Source organism: Hibiscus syriacus, unplaced genomic scaffold (genome assembly GCF_006381635.1).
Source record: "Hibiscus syriacus cultivar Baekdansim isolate YM2019G1 unplaced genomic scaffold, ASM638163v2 tig00111000_pilon, whole genome shotgun sequence".
Lineage (NCBI taxonomy): Eukaryota > Viridiplantae > Streptophyta > Magnoliopsida > Malvales > Malvaceae > Hibiscus > Hibiscus syriacus.
This window is the reverse complement of record NW_024062947.1, coordinates 472,313-497,413: the sequence shown is the minus strand read 5'-3', so window position 1 is coordinate 497,413 and position 25,101 is coordinate 472,313. Positions and strand designations below refer to the sequence as shown.

At 33.3% G+C, this 25,101-nt stretch overlaps 1 pseudogene; it reads left to right on the top strand.

The window, feature by feature from the left end:
• The first annotated feature begins 3,486 nt into the window (after positions 1-3,486).
• Positions 3,487-24,496, top strand: LOC120149298 (annotated as a pseudogene).
• Positions 24,497-25,101: the final 605 nt, after the last annotated feature.

Here is a 25,101-nt window from a genome sequence, read left to right as displayed (position 1 = left end):
TCAGGTATTTCTACCGGTTTTGTCAAATTGAAACCGGTTTTTTCAAACTTCAACCTTTTATATTGTTATGTATCGATATTTCTTTGCAAGGTATCGATACCTACCGACAAGCTAAGTTTGTCGGTTGCCAAATTTTTTAATATTTCTTCATGATTTCCTCCTACAACATTATTATTACTCAACATTTCCTATAGCGCTAAACCGACTTTATTAAGTATCTTATTATGTTTACGGTAACGCCGTATATTAGTCGTATGTTAATCCGCCTTTCCTGAGACAACCCGAACGATAATAAGTAATGTTTTTTTTACACATTTGAGAACTATATTATAAAAACCCACATATATTAAAAAGATTCATCATAAATTTTATATGTTCACTTGATCAGGCGTGCACTCTACCACCTTGTTACTACTGTCTGTGAACTGGAGCCACAGTAAATAATTTATTATTTCTCCTTTTTCATTGATTATCTGACAAATTGGAAGCCTATTTTTTCTCCTATGACCAAATAGATCCCACAATAATTACTACTTTACTTCTGTAAGCAAAACTTCTCTGCCACACTTCAAGTATTTTATTTTTATTATATAGTTTTAAAATTAAATGAAACAGCTAATTACATTCAATGAATATTTATTTACTTGTTTTATGTGTTCATGGAATTGGTGGTAAATTTAATTTGAATAAAACAGCATTGGTGCTTTTACGATAACGTGGTTATATACATAAAAAGGACTTTACGTACGAGCTATCATTTCTGTCCCTCTCCAAATATCTCATCCTCAAACCGTAACGACGAATGTAATTATCTATATCAGCAGATGTATATCCGGACATTTAAATATTTTTATGTTCAACATTTTTGCGTTAAAAACCCTAGATTTGTTTATTGGTGTGTCTTCATCTCTTTTTTTTTATCTTTGTTAATCATCAGTGACATTAATTTTAATATTGGTTGTCAACCATTAGTATTATTTATTGTTTTTTTATACCGTATCTATGTTTTATTTGGTTTTTTATTTTTAATAAGTATGTTGGTATAGGTTTTTATTTGTATTTATGACACATTTTCTTATGTTTTTTGACATATTTTTCGGTTATTTGGTTATTTTTTCATTTTTCTTTTTCTAAGGGTTGATTTGACATCGCCATGATTGATCATGATTTAATATTTTGTTGATTTTCCCTGCTTTTGACCCTTGTATTGGATGTAGATACTCGATTTGCGTTTGTTGATAGCTTTTCACATCGCTCGAGTCTGATTTACGTTTGTCGGTGGTATTTCAATAGCATGATCTCATTTTGTGATTTTTTTGCCAATGCGATCAGATCTATTTGTATCTATCTTTATTCGAGTTTCTTGGTTATATTTTTAATCTTTCCTTGGTTAGTCTTAATATGATCTTATGTTGCTAGTTTTGTTTCAATGATTATAGAACTTTTTTTTCTAATTATGTACTTAATTTACGATTACAATTATAAATATTGATTGTATTTTGGGATATTTATTATTTTGAATAAAATTGGTTGCTTTTATAAAAAAATAATTTAATTATATATTTTATTAATGATATATATTTTGAAATTTGTATTAATTTTATATAAAAAAATTATGTTATTAATATATATTAATCCTTAAAAGTATATTTAGATACGCTATTGATAAATCACATCATCATTAAATATAGAAATCATCAATTGTTTTATTTATCAATGTAATATTTTGAGGTGAATGGGTTACACTAATCTCAATTATATCTAAAATGACATTTAAATTAAGTTAAAGTTTTACCTCTTAAAAACTTTAAAACTTTATATCTCTTCTTTATTCTTGATTAATAGGCGACGGTATTAATCTGTGTTGATTGTCATCATTATTATTATTTTATTATTTTTTTATGTTTTTATTTCAAATCTTTATATTTTCTTTATTTTTTAGTTTTTAATAATTCTATATTTATGATATGTTTTCTTTACATTCATGAAAAGTTTTCCTATGTCTCTATAACATATTTTCAGTCGTTTGATCATTGTTTTAGCTTATATTTTCTTTTCTCAAAGTTGGATTTGATATTGTTATGACTAATCAAGATGATGCTTATTTGTTATCATGTCGATCTTCCTTGTTTTGAACCCTCAATTTGGATTTAAATACGCAATTTGAGTTCGTGAATAGCTTTTTCACTCACTCAACTACGATTTATGGATATTGTTGGTGGTCTTTCGGTAGTTTAATCTCATTTTGTGGTTCATTTATAGATATAATCAAATATGTTTGTATCTACCTTTTAGTCGATTTTTTAATTAAGTTTTTAACATTTTCCTTCTATGGTCCTTGTATGATTTTAAGTGGTTAATTTTAATGTTAATTGGTAAATTTTTTAATTATATATTTATTTTACGTTTATGGTTATATATCTTCATTGTAATTATAAGGCTTAAGGGTCACTTTTACCCTTGTAGTAGGCCAAATTTATCATTTTTGCCCCTATCGTATTTTCGTATTAGTTTAGCCCTCAAATTTATTTAATTACATCATTCTATACCCTACCCCTATTTTAAAACCTAATTATAAACTCTGAGTTAGGGTTTAGATTTAGTGTTTATAGTTTATAGTTTATGGAGTTATGGGTTATGATTTAGGGTTTATAATTTAGGACTTTAAGTTAGGGGTAGGGTATAGAATAATGCAATTGAGCAACTTCCAGTGTAAAATTGATGCGAAAATACGATAGGGCGAAAGTGATAAATTAGGTCTACTTCAAGGGTAAAATTTATCCTTTTGCCTAATTATAATTATTTTATCTTTTTAATAAAACTAGTCATTTTTATTAAAAATCATAAAGATATATAATATATGAGTTGAATTGAGTTGACTCAAAATAATTCAATTTTTAAGATGATACATACTAATAAAACATATAAAGATGACCATAATGGTATACACCAAAACAATTCAATTATTGGTTCAAAAAGAAAATAACAAAGCAGTTAAACCAGATACCAACTCTTCTGATATGATAAAGATAAAGTCAAAATAAATAAAATCATAATTTTGTTAAAAACATAAGTTGAGAAATATTGGACCCTCCATTCCCAAATATCTGCCAACATTTACTTATCCACTCCTAATCTTTCTCATCCAATCCATCTCTGCTGCCATTTTTTTTTATTTCATATTGCTCGTTGGTGGAATTATTGGTCAATTTTTCATAAATTTATTTCATAAATTTTGAAACATTCCGACTAAGTATTTAAAGTATTAATACTACTATAGCAACCAAGCTATATATTACTCTAAGTAACTAGTTTTGAAGTTAAATATTTGCTTAAATTTGATAGTAAAGTGTAGTAGTGTAGTTACATTTAATCCATAAAGGAGAGCCTTCTCAAAATTTATTTAACGCTAGCTAATTATTAATTCGTCGTATGAAACATGTTCATTCATTCACCAAAATGTGCTTTGAATATCACTGGTTCTCTATGAAGGAGATCTCCTTGAGCTCAAGCTTGACAACTATTCTGGTCACTTTCCCAGATTTTTAGGTCCCTGTTTTTCATTACTATATATCGCATATACTTTTTCTTTTCTTCTGTACATTGAGCTATCAATGTGCCATCCTCGTCTATTCTTCATTCTACTTGAAGTTTAGTTCTTTTAAAGCTATCAACTTATTGACTAATGAGATGCTGGGTTGATGATGTATCAGGTGCTGGGTTTTCGTCAAAAAGCAAGTATTTATTTGGCAAAGCAAGCATGCAGATTATGCTTGTAGAGGGAGACTCTGCTGGGACTGTCACTGCTTTTGATCACTATTTGAAGACTAACAGTATCAGAACAAAAATAAAAAACATAACTAAAACCGATTCTGGGTGTTGATAATAATGTATTATTTGACGTATTTAGTATTTACTTTGATGTTTTCTTTGACATAGATATCATCGGAGGGTCCGTATCACAACGAGTTCGATTTCGAGTTCCTAGGCAACACCACTGGTGAACCATACCTTGTTCAAACCAATGTGTATGTGAATGGTGCGGGAAATAGGGAGCAGAGAATGAACCTTTGGCTTGATCCCACCAAGGACTTTCACTCGTACTCCATCTTTTGGAACCAACGCCAAGTTGTGTGAGTATTTGTTTCTATCATATCTAGGGTTGTAAACATGTCAATGATTTTTTTCAGAGTATTGCTCGGTTTGACTCGATTTGAAATGTTTAAAATCGATTTTAATTTGAATCGAAATATTATGAGTTTAAAATTGTTAAACTTGACTTGAATTCGAAATCAAAAGTTAAAGCTCAAATTAATTTAAAAAAAACTTGATGTGATACATTCTCATACTTTGATTTGATTGAAATTCAAGCTCGAATCTTGTCGACGCCGTTTTTTCACCCGGGTGGATAAAAGACCGATACATAATCGGGGGTTTACTCTTTGAAAACTGTTTCGAAATGTCAGGAGTCGTCATCAATCATTTAAGGTGTGATTGGACACAGTGAAAACGGGTGATTTAAATAAAACGTTTTTTTTTTTCAAAATACCGAGTTTTATGGTCTGCGAAAATCTAGAAATTGGGTTTAGGAGTCACTTACGTGTACGAAAGGATTAACACCCCGATAAGAGCCCAAAAATTGGTACCTAGTTGATTACCCTATATTTAAAATCAAAAAATTGAGTTCGATATTTATTTAATTTGAAAATCATTACGGATGCAAAGTTGAAAAAGGGTATTCGTTTATTGAGACCGATAGCATTCGTTCCCAAGCGTAAATGCGGGAGATCAACTATTGTGCCTAATAACCAAATATTGCCTCGTTTTTAGAAAATCATGATGCGGTCTTTGAAAAGGATGTCGACCTATTCCAGGAATCACTAGTAGTCACCATTTGAGCATACTTGCGGGAGATATACCGTTAATTCCCTAATAAGTGAACTTTGGCTTAGGTTTAAAAAACAATGCAATCAAACAAAATTTTAATTAATCTAATTAAACTAAGAGTCAATTAAGACATTTTCTAGCTTAAAGTGTCAAATTATGAAATTAAGGGAACCTAGAGGCTCAAGCCTAAAAATGTAGGCTCTAATATTAATCCTATTTGATTTTAATCAATTATCGAATCGAATAATCGAGATGGTCCCTCGAGCCTTTAGGCGAGGCCAGCTGAATTATTCCCTAAATTTAAAGGACTAGATTGAAATCTAACATAATGTAGAGGCTCTATTTAACCTATTTAATTATGTCAAAATTAAAATACTAATCGAAGTTCGCGGACTAAAAGGGTAAGATCTAAAAATATTGATTTTTAAAAGATTAAAGGTTTAAGGACCTAAATCAACAATTTCTAAGGTTGATGACTAATTTAAACTAATTTTTTATCTAAATTATTAAACCTATATTTTTTAGAAAATATTAATTATTGATAAATTTTAAAATCGAGCAATCGATTCGAGTAATTGATCATCTTATGCGAAAACTCGACTCGAATTGCTCCCTAATTAAACTAGAGCGTCGTCCTAATTTCTAGGCTTGATTTGAATGTTAATGTAATTTAAAACTAAATCTAAGAAATTAAACCACGAAACAAAGCAATTAATAAACTGAATAAAAAAATAAACTAACAAATAATAAAAAAATAAAAGTAAAGTAAAACATAGAATTAAAATAAAATAAACATAAAATAAGGACCTAAATGCATAAAAAAAGATAATAATGACTAAAATGAAAAAAATAAAATAATAGTAGTTAAATAAAAAATTAACAGTGACTAAATTAAAATAAAACAAAACAGAATGATAAAATGACAATAATTTAGAAACGAAAGGTCCAGTAACCAAAATGTAAAAACACGACAAAATTTGGGGGACTAAAAATGATAATAACCCAAAAAGTAGCAACATATGCACAGAAAAGGCAGAATTGTAAAATCAGTCCACGAAGTTTCCAAAAAAATAAAAGGTCACTACACATGACTAAAGTATAAAATACGCTAAAAGTGGGGGATTAAACTGAAATTATACCAAAAATTTTAAAGCACAGACAAAAAATAGAAAATTATAAAAATAGTCCCTTTCAGTGACCATTTTGTAAAAACATGAGAAAACTCGGGGGACCTCTGTGTGATTTTCCCTGCAACTTTCCTATAAATAATAATCTTTTTTCTCTTTTTTATTAATTTTTTCATTTTTCATTTTTTAAAAAAAGTTAGAGAGAGAGGCTCTCCCCTCTCTCTAGAAAATCGACTGTCGATGGTCGCCGCCTCTGCTGGCCGTTGGCTACCAAATTTCACGGGGAGACTCTTCACGGGCTCCTCGTCACGGATCTAGCTCGGTTTCGCATGAAACGACCTCCATCGCCGTGAAAACGGCGAGATCGTTTGGCTTTCCAGGCTCCGGTGACTCCTCCGACGACCCAAGGTAACCGATCTACTTTCTTTTATTTTTAGTATTATTTTACTGTAAAAATGGTTGGTTATTAATTATTATTCAATTACAAAGAAAAAAACTATTTTTTTCATTCGAAACGTGCAAGAGTTTTTACTCAAAATATCAATGTATTTTTTTGAAACGAAACAAGAGTAAAATGTTTATCCAAAAACTGAAAATAAACTTTTTTTTACTTGCATGGGTTCAAAACTAAGAAAAGAGAAAAAATAATTACCTTAAAAGTTTTGTTTTTTATTCATTTTAAAAATGGGGAAAACTCCCATTTTTTTACAACCAGTTCAGGTTTTATAACCCCCATTTTATGGATCTAAATAAAATAAACAAAGGGGAAACCTAATATAATGATGGGTTACTGTTGTGATGATTGTGAGTTTTTAATGCCCTAGATTTTTTTGGGTTTGTTGAAATCTCTGACAACTTTGTTTGGCTAGACTTGGCGCGGCTGTGATGGTGGGAAGCTGCTGGAAACGAAGGAGGCGTAGGCTTGGTCATGGCGTCGGTAGCTACCAGCCATTTAGGGTTAATATCAGACGGCTGTGGCTAATAGCACTAGGGAGAAAAACATAAATCCCTAATTAGACTGGGCCTCATCTTGTGGAATTGGGTATGGGAAATGGTCTCAATTTTTGGTTTGTAATTGGGCTTTGGTATTTAGTAAATGGTTTTAGGGTGTAAATAAAATGGTGCTCACATCTGCCCCTCTTTGCTCATTGCTGTGAAATGGGAATGAAGCAAAGATAATAGAGCTCTATTTTTTGACTCAATCTTTTCTCTTCAAGTTACAGGTTCTTCTAATCATTATGTTTCTTCTGGAAATATTGATCCCTTAAGTGAGGTGTCATTGATTCGTAGTGTTGTGAATCGAGTAATAGGTCGAACAAGTTCTTCTCATTATGAACTTATTCTTTCTCTGTCGGATGAGTTATTCTCATTATGAACTCTCTATTGAAATATTAATCCCTAAAGTTAGGTATCGTTGATTTGAAATGTCATGAATCAAGCGATAGGTCGAACAAGCTCTTCTCATTATGAACATCTTCTCCTTCTGTTGGATGAGTTCTTCTCATTATGAACTCTCCATTGGAAATGTTGAACTCTCAAGCAAGGCATTGCTGATTCGAAATGTCGCGAATCGAGCAATAGGTCGAACAAGTTCTTCTCATTATGAACTTCCTCTCCCTCTTTCGGATGAGTTCTTCTCATTATGAACTCTCCATTTGAAATGTTGATCCAAGGTTGAACAAGCTCTTCTCATTATGAACTTCTTCTCCCTCGTTGGATGAGTTCTTCTCATTATGAACTCCCCACTGGAAATGATGATCCAAGGTTGAACAAGTTCTTCTCATTATTAACTTATACTCCCTCGTCGGACAAGTTCTTCTCATTATGAACCCTTCCATTGAAAATGTCGATTGGTTTATCCTCAGTTTGAAGAGTTTTAAACCTACAAAAGATTATCATATGTTAGTGATTTGGTGTTTGAAGTACCCGAAGGTATTGATTCAAAGGTTTTCGAATTTTATTAAGATCCACTTCTTTCAAAATGAACGTGGGAATTATTTCTTTGCTGAAATCTTCTTCTTCAACGTGGAATTGTGAAATCTTTGTTAACTTTGGAATTCTTCCAAGTGATGATTTTTCTGTGGAATGGGCTCCTCTGCTCTTGAGACTTTGCCACTCCAAACTTTATTTCCTCTATTTGAGATTTGGATTGTGATTTTCTCTTCTCGAGGTCACAAATCCTTTTCTTTCTTTGGGAGATCTGTAAAGGATCATGCATTTATTTATGAAGATATGAATGCAATTAAATGTGTCTAAACATAATGCATTTTTCCTATGCAAATAATGTTTTCATTGGTGCAGAAATTTTGTTTTATTTTATTTTTGGCTTTAAAGTGGAGAACTCGATCTTCCTTCACTTAGCCAATTTCGGCTAGAGCCTACTCCAACATTAGAGCAGAAACTTGTCCAATTCAAGCAAACGTTATCTTTTTTAGAAGAGCAATCTAATCAGCTCGTGCCAACTTGTCTTTTATCTCCTCTTGTTTTTTTTCTTCATGAAAATTATAGAAAGAATGCTCACACTAATTCTTGTTGTGGTCAGATATATGATCTTGACGCCTTTTTTCTCAGACCCATTTGTTCTATCAGAGCATATGTTTTCAAGACTTTTCTGTTAATTGAAGCATGAATGGTTCAATTCAAGGTGAGTTCTTTTTTGTGTTCATCTTTCGACCCTGGCACTCCAAGCGACGGGGGTCATTCACCATATCTGTTTAGTTTGAATCTTGTGATCTTAATGAAATTTGGTTTAGATAATGCCCCGATCTGGGTACTCATGGCTCTTTTTGTTTGAATGCCAAAATTTTAACTCTAAATGGTCTTACTCTCGCATCATCCATCAAAAATTACATCTTGTCAGCCAGATAAATATTGTCCTTGGCTTCTTATGAAGCTTTTGTACGTCTATGCCAGCATTAATTGTGGAAAAGATTTCTTATTTTCAGGGTCATTCAGAAGATTGATCCGTATGCATGATATATGAGTGCCTTGAATCTTTGTTACAATCAGAAAAATCTCAAAATAACCATGCCCCTTTCTTATTAAGGCAATTGTTTTTTTCGTGATCAATTATTGATGATGTCACAAAGAAGTGTGAAAAGATTCATTCTTGAGTGTCTTGATCTATTAGATTTTATTGTTCCAAGGATTGGAGAATGTCTCCCTTGCCCTTGCATTTTATAAGCCTCATCAGCTTCTTGAGCAATCATCTTGTTTATTTGCCCCTGATAAAAAAAACTTAAAAATGTCTTTGATGAGGGATTGAATAGTTATCCTTATGAATTCAGGTTATACATACACTCTTTCACGAGTGTCAATGTTTTGGGCTACTTTGGACTCCTTGCATTTAAAGATTAGTTCAAAGTAACACCAAGAAATCTTTTGCTTTCTTTTGAACTATGTTAATCTACTTATAAGATGCTGTAAACGATATTCGGGCTTGACATGAGAAAATTGAATTTTTTACAAAGTCATGGAATCATGGAAAGGATAAAAATCAAGAAATAAAGTCAAATGCCTCAAACATCATTAGCATGAATGTTCCTAAACCAATCGACTTGATATAATTTGGAGCAATTAGGTAAGCTTATGTTTAGAAGATCTTGAATGTTGTCAAAATGTTTGTAGATGTGAAGCTCCTTTCAAAATATCAGGCTCTTCTAAATCAATCAACTTAATACAACCCCGTAGTGTAGAGGTGAGCTTGTATCTTTAGGACTTTCGAAAATAGCCAAAATTTTTGTAGTCTTGAAACTCATCCCGAAGTACCAGATACTTTAGAGGGTTTTATTTGCTAGGTATCTAATATCAAAATGTATTTGAGCCGCCCTTTCGGGTTTTCAACTCAAATCATTCCTTTGGTTTCAAGACGATTTTTGTGGATTCTCATCTTGAACCCCCTTTCAAAAAAATTTATTTTCTTCACTTTTTTCTTTTTGTTTTTTTCTTCTCATTTTTTCTATTTTTTCCTTTTTTCTATTTTTCCTCTTTTTTTTCTTTTTTCTCTTTTTTTTCTTTTCCTCTTCAAAACAAAAGAATAAATAATAGTCATTTCACATGATGAAGCCGAAAGCAATCCACTGGAGAAGAAGGCTAGGCTAATCAACAACCATTCATGTCTATCAATAATGTTGTCAAAACCCTAAAAAGATCCGAACACATGCCTACTTCGTAGATTAATTAAATAAGTATTGAGTTGAAAAAGGCTACACAAACTGATGGTTCAAAAGTGTCTCTTTTTCAATAGAAGAACATAGAGCAGCTGATATTTTCCTTCAATCTGGAAAGCTAAGGGACAACAGGGGTTTCGGGAACAGTAACACAACCAACACTCGACGATGTCTCAGAGGCATCCTCAAGCTTCATAAATTACCCCCACTGCGAAGTTCCCAAGTGGGCATAGAAAATAAAAGCAATGATAGGGATGGAAGTGGTGCTCCTTTGGTACACATACGATAGAGAATGAACTGGTTTCTAAAGATCATCAGCCGAAAACCCAATTTGATCTAACAAAACATGATAACGGGTAGGACTCATGGATCTAATAATTCCCGCATGAGCAAAAAGATAGAAGTCATTTTTCTGTGGATGACAAATTTTGTTGTCTATAACAGCTCCATGTGAGACATTGTCATTAGATTCCTGTTGGAAAAACTTACCAGGATGGGTTTTCTATGAAATGATGACCACAAACTCATGGTTCCAACTCTCATCAAGAAATTTGCAAGCCTCAATAACTTGATCCAGTTTTTTTTCAAAGCCTAATTGAACTGAGACCCGTTGACATTACCCCTGAATATGATTACATGTTCAGGATTCCTCTTCTTGAACTTGTATAGAAGTCCAAGAGAACCTTCCTAATGATACCCTCATCATCCTTGTTAGATACTCTTTTGAATAGAGAATCTATCATTTCAAGCTTAGGTGACTCTGTTCATACAGATGTCTAGGTAAAATACAAAAGCTGAGCTATCAAGCTTCAGGAAGTTTAGATTGGATATCCTTAAAAAATTTATCCACTCTAACAATGGGAGAGCAACATCTGTTCTGATTTGTCTCTTAAAACACATCGAAGGGATATTCTATCCAAATTCCTTTCATATCTCCACATCTAATCATAACTCAAACAAGGCTATTTGTATCACCTCGTGCCAAGAAATTAATAGCATCCTATCGTTGAATCTCAATTGGGTTCACTAGTTTTTTGTTGTTAAAATTCCATTTACCATTTCGTGGAAAGAAATCCTCATAATTCCTCACTTTTAACCTTGGTGCAAGAAAAACATGGCCTTTTAATTGGGTGAAATTAGTATTGATAGAAGCACCACATGAATGTAGCATTGGCTCAGAACCATAATTACTCCTTTGTAAAGCACTAAACAAGACAATTATTCTTTCCTGAGGCTTCTATCTTGATTTTTTCAACCAGCGAAGCTCCCTGGAAAGTGGTGTTCGGAGATTTTGTATAGCGTTGCAAGTACACCAAAGAGCAAAGCATGGGAATATAAATGGGACGCTTTGGCTGCCAACATTAATGCATGAGAAGTCATGAGAATAACGCAACTGCATGTTACAATGGTTAACAAAATAATCTCTACTGTCTCTTCATTCAAAATCTCGATTTCTTCATGGTGAGATAAGATATGTTCATCATCATCTTTCCCCAACTTAATAATTTATCATAAATATCCCTTTCTTCCTCATTTTTGCACTCATAGAGTTCTACTAAACAGAGGTCGCTTGAAATTTATCTCATGAGTAAAATTCAGAGACATTCACTCTATGAATGATTAGGGCACCTATAAAGAAAATTTAGAACGAATATATACATTCCAAGAGTGATAGGGTATTTATATGGAGTGAACGAAAAAAATAAAAGAATGTAAACAATGATAAAGAATATGAAAATATATAAAATGATTGTAACTTGAGAAATGAAGGAAAACGTCTTTAATTGCAAACAAAGTAAGATTAACATAGCAGCCATTCACAAAAGATTCCTTAATGATCGCGGGCAAAAACATAAGTGTTAATTATGAGTATTACTCTAAATTTCATCTAAAAACTACCAGGAGATCCTCTGTAGTCCACTTGTTCAGTTCTCCTTCAGGGAAACATGATCGGATTTTAGTACGAATTTTCCATCCTCAACATCTTCGGGCATTTCGCTGACATGCAACTTTTGATCTTTCTTCTTATCTTCTTCATCAGTTGCTTCCACCTAATGTGGTTCAACATAGACTTTCCCAAACTGGAAAGTATTCTTCATATGCCCCCAAATATTGTCACCTTCGTTCATGTTAACCTCTTTCTCTTTTTGCTTATTTATATTTTTCTTCCCTGGTTGGAAATTGGGCCCAAATTTTGATCCAGAACGATTTTCTTTCAGGATGATATTTTTGGTTGGGTTTTGAGCAATAGTTGCTGCAATGATTGGTGGAGTATCTATCAAGCTCTTTGAAAAGTCTAATGCCCCACTTGTCATCAGAAAATCTGATATAGGCATCTGAGATGCTTTAAGGCTTGTATATGACCAATTCGTTCCCAATCCTATGAGCCAGTCTCAGATTACATCCATTGAAACATTCTTGTTTGGATTTCTTTGCTCCTTCTCGTGCTATGTAATACTTACGGGACTTGACTGCATTAATTTTTTTTTTTTGGGAAAGAAATGTTTGGGCTTTGAATTCTGGCTTTTTGCTTCTCTACATTGGATCTCTGAATTGCTTGCTCTAAAGGATCCTGTAATTTTCCTTCAAGGTTGCTAGAAACATTAGTTGAACATCCTGAGGTTTCAATATGGTTTACCTAAGGAACTTCCTTATAAGACCATTTCTCGTTCGGAGGCCACTGTGGCTGGGTATAATGCAGTGCAATCAGCCCGACTATAAAATTTCAGAATGTGATTTTTCGCACGAAAAATGGAAAGGAGGGAACTGAAAACTTTGTGTTTTCCCTTTACTATAATCCAATCTCCTAATATAATACTAACTTGTATTTTATTTAGAGATAGAGTCTGGTAACCTTGATTTGATAGTTATAAGAGGCTAAAGCATTGAATCATGGGATTTTGTCTCTTCTTTTCTTTTTTGGCCAAAATTTGATCTCCTTCCATGCCCCTCTTCTTTGAGTGGTGCTCATTTCTTAAAAGGAAACTTTCACATTTCACTAATTCTTCATTCACCATCAATTCAGCAATGCCCCCTACGACCACATCCAAATCTTGAAGCTGACTTGAGTTACCCAGGCTCTTTAACAAGTACTTGATCATGTGTTGGTGTCACATTGTCCCCACCATTAACGTTTAAAGTCTCATTCAAAGTTTTTAGAACGGGATCCTCTAATGGTTTCTCTCCATGAATCAAAACATTCACCATGTGAATCAATTTAGACATATTCTCTCTTGATTCGTCCTGAAACCTCTTTGCCTAATCAATCATCTCTTGCTGAGTCTTAATAAGATGCTCTTGGAGTTTCTCGATTTTACCAACTCGTACTAAAATATCATTCATGTCTTTTATCTTTCTCTAGGAAGTCCAAGTTGGCTCCACTTTGCTTTTTTAGAATTTCTGTCATGGAATGCTCCACAAATGATTACCAAATTTTCATGATTAAATACATGTAGAAGAGGTTTAAAACAAACAAAATATGGATGTGTAATGCAAATACAAAAATAAAGATGCAAAAGTGCGAATGCAAAATGTAAATGCAACAAGGAATTGATCCCAAAAGTAACTGTTCCTTGAACAATTATTGAAAAACCGACAATGTCTCGGTACACTGAGGAAGTGAATATCTGGTCCATCTGTAAGTTGTCTAGGTCCTGCGAGCATCCGGGTACTTCATCGTCTTCAAAGCTTCTACTTCATCTCCTACTTTCAGAAATATTTTGAGCTGATTCGTGATATTCAACTGTTCGCTTCAACGTTGAATCATCTTGAATCCAACTTGTTACCTCAGCAGGTATATGCCCGACTTCTCAGTAGGTAGACTCTCCCTTGATGCTACTCAATCTACGTAGAGCATCTTCAAATTTCTACCGATCCGATCGAAAGGCATTGTTGTGCCATTGTTTTTCAAGAACCTTCTAAATGATCAGTTATTTAATGTATCAATACCTTTGAATGATATGTCATGTTCATCCAAAAATGCAACAAGACTAGACAAAAGAGAATCATTGTTAGTAGAAACAAGACCAAAAGAATCGAATTAGTTGAAATGATTAGTCAAAGAAATGTAATCTTAGAAAAATTAATTAAATATGACTCAAAATTGAGACTGAAAAATAAAACATACAAAGGAAATTAATAATCCTAACCGCATGCGTTATAGTTCTCTTCGGCTTTTCACATGGCTCTAGTTGGGTAGGTTTACTAAATTCTATATGAGGCTGGGTTTAGCAAAGGTTCCCGAGCCATCTTTACAACCTACTAAGGTTGACTCCGATTCTGGCCCATTACAGACTTGCGAATCAGATTGGGCTCAGGGGATTACACTACTAAAAGTATACCTTGGATCTCATATCCAGATAGGCAACTTAGGGTGCTTTCTAGAGATACTTTATCAGACCCAGACAAGGAAGCCCAATGCTCCACATGAGGTGTGATGTTTCTCCCTACTTAGGTAAACCGGGTTAGAGCTCGGGTTTAGAGCTATGATATGCAACAATCCTAAATATTCACAGAAGTATAAGCATTAATTAGAGAGAAAATCTTTTTTTCTTTCGAAATAACATAATGAACTGTAAATTAAAACAAGATTGAACTCATAATTTCCCAAAATCCTAAATATAGGGTAACCAACTCGTGGCTTGACTCTCAAGTTGGTTTTTTAAAAATAAAAGTCCCCAACGGAGTCACCAAGCTGTCGACACCGTTTTTCACCCGGGCGGGGAAAATATCAATGTCGATTTAGGGTTTACTCTTTGGAAAGTGTTTCAAAATGTGAAGAGTAGCCACCAATCATTTAAGGTGCTATTGGGACACCGTGAAATAGGGTGATTTAAATAAAATGTTTTATTTTTATCGAAATACTGAGTTTTAAGGTCTGTGAAAATCCAGAAATCAGGTTCGGGAGTTAGTTATGCATGGGGAAGGATTAACACCCCCACAAGCACCCAAAAATTGGTACCTAGTTGATTACCCTATATTTAAAATCATAAATTTTGAGTTTGAAAATCATTACGGATGCAAAGTTGAAAAGGTTATTCATTTATTGAGACCGATAGTATTCGCTCCCAAGCGTAAATGCGGGAGATCAACTATTGTGCCTAATAATCGAATATTGCATCGTTTTTAGAAAATCATGATGCGGTCTTTGAAAAGGATGTCGACCTATTGCAGGAATCACTAGTAGTCACCCCTTGAGCATACTTGAGGGAGATGTACCGTTAATTCCCTAATAACTGAACATTGTCTTAGGTTTAAAAAAATAATGCAATCAAACAAATTTTTATTTAATCTAATTAAACTAAGAGTAAATTAAGGAATTTTCGAGCTTAAAGTGTCAAATTATGAAATTAAGGGAACCTAGAAGCTCAAACCTAAAAATGTATGCTCTAATATTAATCCTATTTTATTTTAATCAATTATCGAATCGAATAATCGAGATAGTCCCTCGAGCCTTTAGGCGAGGGCAACTCGAATTATTCCCTAAATTTAAAGGACTAGATTGAAATATAACATAAAGTAGAGGCTCTATTTAACCTATTTAATTATGTCAAAATTAAAAAACTAATCGAAGTTCGGGGACTAAAAGGGTAAGATCTAAAAATATCGATTTCTAAAAGACTAAAGGTTTAAAGACCTAAATCAACAATTTCTAAAGTTCAGGACTAATTTAAAACCTAATTTTTATCTAAATTATTAAACCTAATTTTTTTTATAAAATATTAGTTATTGATAAATTTTAAAATTGAACAATCGATTCGAGTAATAGGGCATCTTATGTGAAAACTTGACTCGAATTGCTCCCTAATTAAACTAGAGTGTTGTCCTAATTTCTATGCTTGATTCGAATGTTAATGTAATTTAAAACTAAATCTAAGAAATTAAACCGTGAAACAAAGCAATTAATAAACTGAATAAAATATAAAGTAACAAATAATAAAAAATAGTAAAACATAGAATGAAAATAAAATAAACTTAAAATAAGGACCTAAATGCATAAATAAAAGATAATAATGAATAAAATGGAAGAAAAATAAAAGTAAGTAGCTAAAAAGGAAATAAATAGTGACCAAAATTAAAAAAATTAAAATAACAATAGCTAAATCAGAAACTAATAGTGACTACATTAAAATAAAACAAAACAAAATGATTAAATTACAATAAATTAGGAACGAAAGGTCTAGTGACCAAAATGTAAAAAAAGTCAAAGTTTGGGGGACTAAAAATGATACTAACCCAAAAAGTAGCAACATATGCATAGAAAAGGCAAAATTGCAAAATCAGCCCACGAAGTTTCAAAAAAAATAAAAGGTCATTACTCATGACTAAAGTGTAAAACATGCTAAAAGTGGGGGGATTAAACTGAAATTATACCAAAAATTTGAAGCACAAAAAGAAAATGGAATATTATAAATACACTCCCTTTAGTGACCATTTTGTAAAATCACGAGAAAACTCAGGGAACATCTGTGTGATTTTCCCCGAAACTTTCCTATAAATAAAAACCTTTTTTCTCTTTTTTATTATTTTTTCATTTTTAATTTTTCATGTTTTTAAAAAAAAGTTAGAGAGAGAGGCTTTCCCCTCTCTCTAGAAAATCGACTGCCGTCGGCCGTCGTTTCGACCGTCATCGGGTCCTCGTCGGTCGCCGCCGCCTCTGGTGGTCGTTGGACACCAAACTTCATGGGGAGACTCGGGCTCCTCATCAAGGATCTAGGCTTGGTTTCACACAAAACGACCTCCCTCATCATGAAAATGGCCGAGACCGTTCAGCTTTGTAGACTCTTGTGGCTCCTCCGATTACCCAAGGTAACCCGATCTGGTTTATTTTATTTTTAGTATTATTTTACTGTAAAAATGGCTGGTTATTGGTTATTATTCAATTAGAAATAAAAAAACTATTTTTTCCATTTGAAACGTGCAAGAGTTTTTACTCAAAATATCAATATATTCTTTGAAATGAAACATAGAGTAAAATGTTTTATCCGAAAACTAAAAAGAAACTTTCTTTTTTTTACTTGCATGGGTTCGAAACTAAGAAAAGAGAAAAAATTACCTCAAATTTTTTTTATTCATTATGAAAACGGGGAAAACTGTCATTTTATTTACAATCAGTTTAGGTTTTATAACCCCCATTTTATAGATCTAAATAAAATATACAAAAGGGAAATCTAATATATTGTTGTGTTACTATTGTGATGATTGTGTGTTTTTAATGCCCCAAATTTTTTGGGTTTGTTGAAATGTCTGACAACTTTGTTCGGCTAGGCTTGATGGCGGCTGATCGGCGAAACTGTGATGGTGGGAAGATGTTAGAAACGGCGGCGGCGTAGGCTTGGTTATGGCGTTGGCAACTACCAGCCATTTAGGGTTAATAATGAAACGCTAAAGCTACAGTTGATATGAACCATCATATCATATATGATCTGACGACTATAGCTAATAGCGGCTAGGGAGAAAAGCATAAATCCCTAATTTTACTGGGCCTCCTCTTGTGGGATTTGGGTTTGGTTTGAATCCGGGTATGGGAAATGGACTCAGTTTTTTGGTTTGTAATTGGGCTTGGGTAATTTGTAAATGGTTTTAAGGTGTAAATAAAATGGTGCTCCTAAACCTAAATTTTAAATATATGAAAAACCTATATTACATTAAAAGATAAGATATAAATATTATTATTATAATTAAATTTAAAAAAACTAAAATATTATTCTCAATTATTCTTGAGCTTTTTGAGTCAAAAATCAAATAGTTCGTTTAGATTCATTAAGAAATTGTGTGATGTGATCCTGTCTAGCTCCAATTTTCTTCATGACTTGATCACACCATGGATGTTATTCAAATCTGGTTCTAAGGGAGTTCTACCTTACTTTATTTTATATATACTTATTTATACACTATATATTATTATGAGCATACATTTGCAGATTAGACTATACTTGAATTATCATATCATGTGCATTCATTCATTATATGGTTTGCATCATTGATTGATATTCAAGCATATAATCTATAGTTATAATAATAATATTCATTCATTAACATATGATGTATGAGTTATTATTATAACCTATAGTCCACATCTTTATACTATAAGTTATTTAATTTATATATTTAGCTTATATTATGCTTTCTTTTGTAGGTGCATATTCGGCCACATGATGGGAGCTGACTTAAAGCTAGCATTGGAGTCCAAGAGCTATGGAAACTTGACTAGGACAAGTCCGGGACAGCTCAAGTACATTTTGGGACAAAGTTGCCAGCTGACCCCCGAGCTCATAGCTCACTTGAGCTGGACTTTTGAGCTAGCTAGAGACCTCATTTTAGCTAGAGAGTTGCACTATCATCATCACCAAATAGAACACTACAAATAAGGTCTAGGTTAAATTTTGTGGATTCGTACCTTTTCGCGAAAAGTTGTCATTCCGAGAAGTGCTTTTACACAAGGAGCTGTCCTAAGACTCACATACATGTAATTCATATTTGGCCAGCTCATCTTCAGCTCAAACACATGGAAAGTAGCTCAAATGATGAAAGGTTGCCTTCCACAAATGTGGCTTTTCATGACAAGTTACTGCCCAATGAAGACCATGACACCTAGATGCATGTTGGAAGCTATGTCACGCCTAGTTGCTACCTATCTTCATTCCATGGACTTCAAGACATCATCCTATGGTTGCAACCTCACCAAAGCCTTGCAAGAATACCCATGTGCGTTCAAGTAGGCTTCCATGTGCATCATTCAAGAATGTGCACTCCATGTGACATCAAATTGGCACCAAAACACCAAGAGATGCTTCCTATTCTGTCAAAGACTCTTTCCTCTTCATTTCGGCGCCCAAATAACTTCCAAATACATTCAAATCATCCTTAGGGCCGAACCAACACATAACCATTCAGCCAAGAGCATGTATATTCATTTAAATAATGTATTTTCATCAAAAATCATGTATTTTCAAAGGGGTTTCAACCTTGGCCGAACTATCAAATATCTATTCGGCCTAAACCCTTTGAAAACTATAAATAGGCTATTGCATTTCATTTGTAACTGAACCCTTTGATAATTTAAAATCCTTGTGAGATTATTCTTTTTTTAAGTTCTTTTTAGAACTATATCGATTAAGCAAGCTTTCATAGTTTGTGGCGTCAAACCCCTTTCATGGATAATTCTAGTTCATAGTTCATATAACTAGTGGGTCAAAGTCCTTGCTACCATCCCTTATAAAACTTATAAGAAACGGGTCTTTGTTCTTTATAACATTGGTTTCTTCTTAGTTTTATAAGATACTATTTCCTTCACCATTATTCATCACTTTCACGCCAACTCTATCACCACCCATTACCATATTCGTCACCATTCCTTAACCATTGAATTATCCATCAACATTCATCAAGAATCACGTGCATCATCACCAATGGTGGCCGAATTCATCAACATTTAAAGGACAATTCAACAACACTTCTGCAACACATCTTTGATAACATTTCTATCCATTTCAATTCTTATCATTTCCTTTCTTCTTCCATTTCTTATTCATGTTTCCATCTTACTAATTTCTTTCTTTAATTTTTGCAGATTACTTATCAATTCAAAGTGTAGCATTTTGGTGTCTCTCCTAGATCGGGAAACAAAAAGGTTGCCAACTTCTCCATTATTGAAGAAGCCTGGTTAGCCTTACATCAAGCGGTAATCAGAGCTTTGGTGGATTGACAATCAAGTGCTAGAACAAAAGCAACAAAAAGAGAAAAAGAAAGAAGAAAAACAAAAAGAAAAGAAAGAGACTCCTACATCAAATTTGGAGTGCAAAAAAAAAAAAAAGAAAATTCAAAGAAAAAGAAAAAGTGAAGCAAAGTTGCAAAGTACACTCAAAGAGAAGAATATTACAATCTGCCCAACATCAAACTTGAAGGAGGTATTCTTGTTGTTTCTTGTGAAGGAAGATAGTAAGTGTTGTAACTTGAGTTGTAAGTTATCTTCACTTTCTTACTATTTCATTTCCTTTTCTTTCATCATTTCTTATTTCATTACCATATCCTTTTCTTACCCTTCTTCTTTCCTACCCTATATCATAACCATTTCTATTTCTAACCATTCTAAACCGACGCACAAACTAAAGAGACTTGCTCAATCTTGAGTTAGTTCTTAAAAAGAACCCACAAGAGAATCGAGCGGAAAAAGGCAAATGAGAGGGTGAGTTTAGAAGGGGGATCAGAAAAAAAGCCAATAACATATCCCCGAGTGCAAACACGAGTGTGAGTGGAGTGACATTTTAATTTCTTTGGAGTGTTACTGTGAGGTTTTGTGAGAGTGTTCTTGGTAAGGTCCTTTTACACATTTCCATTCTTTATTTCACTAACAATTTTTCATTTTTCAATGGAATATGAACAGCAAAGAATGAATGTATTTCACACTCGTTGCCATGTAGATGGTAAAGTGTATCTTGTAGCTATTGACAGAGGAAGTTGTGTAAATCTTGCAAGCACATACATGGTCATGAAGTTGGGACTTACAACTTTCAAACATCCCAACCCATATGTTTTGCAAGGATTAAATGAAGATGAAGAGTTAGAAGTCACAAAGCAAGTTGTCATACCGTTTTCAATTGGAAAATATCAAGATGAAGTTCTTTGTGATGTTGTACCAATGGATGTTGGACATATACTTTTGGGAAGACCGTGGCAATTCGACAGACGAGCAATCTATGATGGGTTTACAAATAGATTTTCTATAACCCATAATGGCAAGAAATTCACTTTGACGCCACTTTCTCCTAGTCAAGTGAATGAAGACCAGCACCATTTGAAGAAAAGAATGGAATCATTCAAAAACGTTGAAAATAATGAGAATCAAAGAGTAGATGAAGAAAACGTTGGCGTTGAAAAAGAGAAAGATGAATTTGGAGAAAAAGAGGAGAGTGAAGAACAAATTTTATCTAACCTTTCTTCTCCTATCATTCCTTATGTTTTGCAGGGCAATTTCAGAGACGTATTTTTTCAAGGTGATGATTCAAGAATCATGGCTTTTGGAGAACTAAAAGATGTGACTTTTAAAGAAAAAATAGTTGTTACTTTTGGTGATCAACAAAACATATCTCTTGATATTTCAAAGATAATGTCGTTTCAAGTTCCAAGAGAAACGTCACTTGAAGTGCCAAGAGTTGTGTCCGTTGACATTCCAAGTACATTGCTAATTTTGAAAAGAATTCAACAACCAACTCCAATTAAACATCCACCCTGGTTTGATATGTCCATTCATCTTGTCAATAGTTTTTCATTTACTTATTTTGATTCATTTTGCAGCAATTCAATTCATGTCTGTGGCATTATCTTATCAATTTGTGATGACAAGGATGATTCAAAAGACACAATTTGTCAAAGGAAAGAGCCAAGAGACATGAATCATAAAGGCTTAACGGACGTGACCCTTCAAGATCATAAAATTGTGAATTTTCATGATCCAATGGACATGACTTTTGGGATGCCAAGGGACATGATCATTCAAAGCAACATGTCTTCAACAGACATGATTTTTAACCAACCATCAAACACCAACATGAAGTACAATTTTCCTTTATTTGATTAATCATGTCTTTACTTATGAGAGTTATATTTCTTTTTAGGTCATGCACATTCAAAACACTTATTCAAAGGACATCATGACTTATGAAAAGAATCTTTTCATAAAGATCCCTGTTACATCTCTCTGATGGGAGGACACTAAGGAGAAGTCACCTTTCGATTTGAGGACAAATCGCCCAAAAGAAGGGGAGGATGATGTGATCCTGTCTAGCTCCAATTTTCTCCATGACTTGATCACACCATGGATGTTATTCAAATCTGGTTCTAAGGGAGTTCTACCTTACTTTATTTTATATTTACTTATTTATACACTATATATTATTATGAGCATACATTTGCATATTAGACTATACTTGAATTATCATAACATGTGCATTCATTCATTATATGGTTTGCATCATTGATTGATATCAAGCATATAATCTATAGTTATAATAATAATATTCATTCATTAACATATTATGTATGAGTTATTATTATAACCTATAGTCCACATCTTTATATTATAAGTTATTTAATTTAAATATTTAGCTTATATTATACTTTCTTTTGTAGGTGCATATTCGACCACATGATAGGAGATGACTTAAAGCTAGCATTGGAGTCCAAGAGCTATGGAAACTTGACTAGGACAACTCTATGACAGCTCAAGTACATTTTGGGACAAAGTTGCCAGCTGACCCCCGAGCTCATAGCTTACTTGAGATGGACTTTTGAGCTAGCTAGAGACCTCATTTCAGCTAAAGAGTTGCACCATCATCATCACCATACAGAACACTACAAATATGGTCTAGGTCAAATTTTGTGGATTCGTACCTTTTCGCGAAGAGTTGCCATTCCGAGAAGTGCCTTTTCACAAATAGTTGTCCTAAGACTCACATACATGTAATTCATCTTTGGCCAGCTCATCTTCAGCTCAAACACATGGAAAGTAACTCAAATAATGAAAGGTTACCTTCCACAAATGTGACTTTTCATGACAAGTTGCTGCCCATTGAAGACCATGACACCTAGATGCACGTTAGAAGCTAAGTCACGCCTAGTTGCTACCTATCTTCATTCCATGGACTTCAAGACATCATCCTATGGTTGCAACCTCACCAAAGCATTGCAAGAAGACCCATGTACGTTCAAGTAGGCTTCCATGTGCATCATTCAAGCATGTTCACTCCATGTGACATCAAATTGGCGCCAAAACACCAAGAGATGCTTCCTATCCTGCCAAAGACTCTTTCCTCTTCATTTTGGCACCCAAATAACTTCCAAATACATTCAAATAATCCTTAGGGCCGAACCAACACATAACCATTCGGCCAAGAGCATGTATATTCATTTAAATCATGTATTTTCATCAAAAATCATGTATTTTCAAAGGGGTTTCACCCTTGGCCGAACCATCAAGTATCTATTCGGCCTAAACCCTTTGAAAACTATAAATAGGCTATTGCATTTCATTTGTAACTGAACCCTTTGATAATTTAAAATCCTTGTGAGATTATTCTCTCTTCAAGTTCTTTTTAGAACTGTATCGATTAAGCAAGCTTTCATAGTTTGTGGCGTCAAACCCCTGTCATGGATAATTCTGGTTCCTAGTTCATATAACTAGTGGGTCAAAGTCCTTGCTACCATCCCTTATAAAACTTATAAGAAACGAGTCTTTGTTCTTTATAACATTGGTTCCTTATTAGTTTTATAAGATACTATTTCCTTCACCATTATCCATCACTTTCACGCTAACTCTATCACAATCCCATTACCATATTCATCACCATTCCTTAACCATTGAATTATCCATCAACATTCATCAAGAATCACGTGCATCATCACCAATGGTGGCCGAATCCATCAACATTTGAAGGACAATTCAACAACACTTCTGCAGCCCATCTTTGATAACATTTCTATTCATTACAATTCTTATCATTTCATTTCTTCTTCCATTTCTTATTCATGTTTCCATCTTAATAATTTCTTTCTTTAATTTTTGCAGATTACTTATCAATTCAAAGTGTAGCATTTTGGTGTCTCTCCTAGATCGGGAAACAACAAGGTTCCCAACTTCTTCATTATTGAAAAAGCCTGGTTAGCCTTACATCATTGTGTCAAGTTCAAATTTTGAATTAAGTCTATTTAATTTAAATATTAACTGAATTTTATTTAAATCAAATTTAAATAACTTATAATATGTCTTTTCTCATTTATAATCTTAATCTCCTAATTCTATCAACATTCTTTTAGGAAAAGGCATAGATGAATTTTCTAGTTTAAAACATGAAATTACTTTGTGGCATGTAGGTGGGTGCCGGTATATATTGATTTCTGTGCATTTTTTTTATATTTGTATTGTTTTTTCTTGGCATTTAGAATGATTTTGACGTATGTATTTGTCATTTTCGTTATCAGGTTTCTAGTGGATGAGACCCCGATAAGAGTGCACACCAATATGGAACAAAAAAAAATTCCTTTTCCTAAGGACCAAGTCATGGTGTGCATAGCTTGATCTGGAATGCCGATGACTGGGCCACACGGGGTGGCCTAATGAAGACTGATTGGAACCATGCACCATTTATTGCTTCCTACAAAGGCTTCGAGATTGACGCATGCGAGTGTCCGGTGTCGGTCTCAGCCGATGAGATTACCGGCAAATGCAAAAGCAGTGGTGAGAAAAGGTTCTGGTGGGATGAGCCACCAATGTCGGAGCTAAGTATGAACCAGAGCCATCAGGTGGTGTGGGCATAGTATCAAATCGCGGTTGTGGATTTTGTTACGGATGCGGTTACGGTGTCACAGTTGTGGATGCAGATGCTGCAGACGTTATATAAGGTGTTGCGATTGTCGCGGATGGGATCTCTTCATCAAAAATCACAATAGGTCCAAAATATTATATTTATACATTTTACAGTTATCTTTTAATATACTAATATTAATATACTCTTTTAATATTGTATTTTGAAAATAAAAATTTAATTTCATAGATAAAAATTTATTAAAAACAAATATAAATCATAGAAGTGCTATCATACTGGATAAAGGATAATAACAATTATAATGTTAATGAATAACATATAAACAATATCACTAAAATTATATCAAATTTTTTATATTTTAACATAAAAATGTTCATTTTACATAACTTAGAAATAAAAAAATACATAACAACAAATATAAAAATTATATATCTTACAGTTCACCACCAAAATGAATGGCGTGGTGGATCTAAAGCATTTCCATCTTCGTCATTGTCTTAGTTTTGATTCATTCCTATTCCATGTGAAGAAGACATCACATTATGTGCATCATTGGTAGGAAACATGTTGTATGATAAATGATGACCACAAAATCCA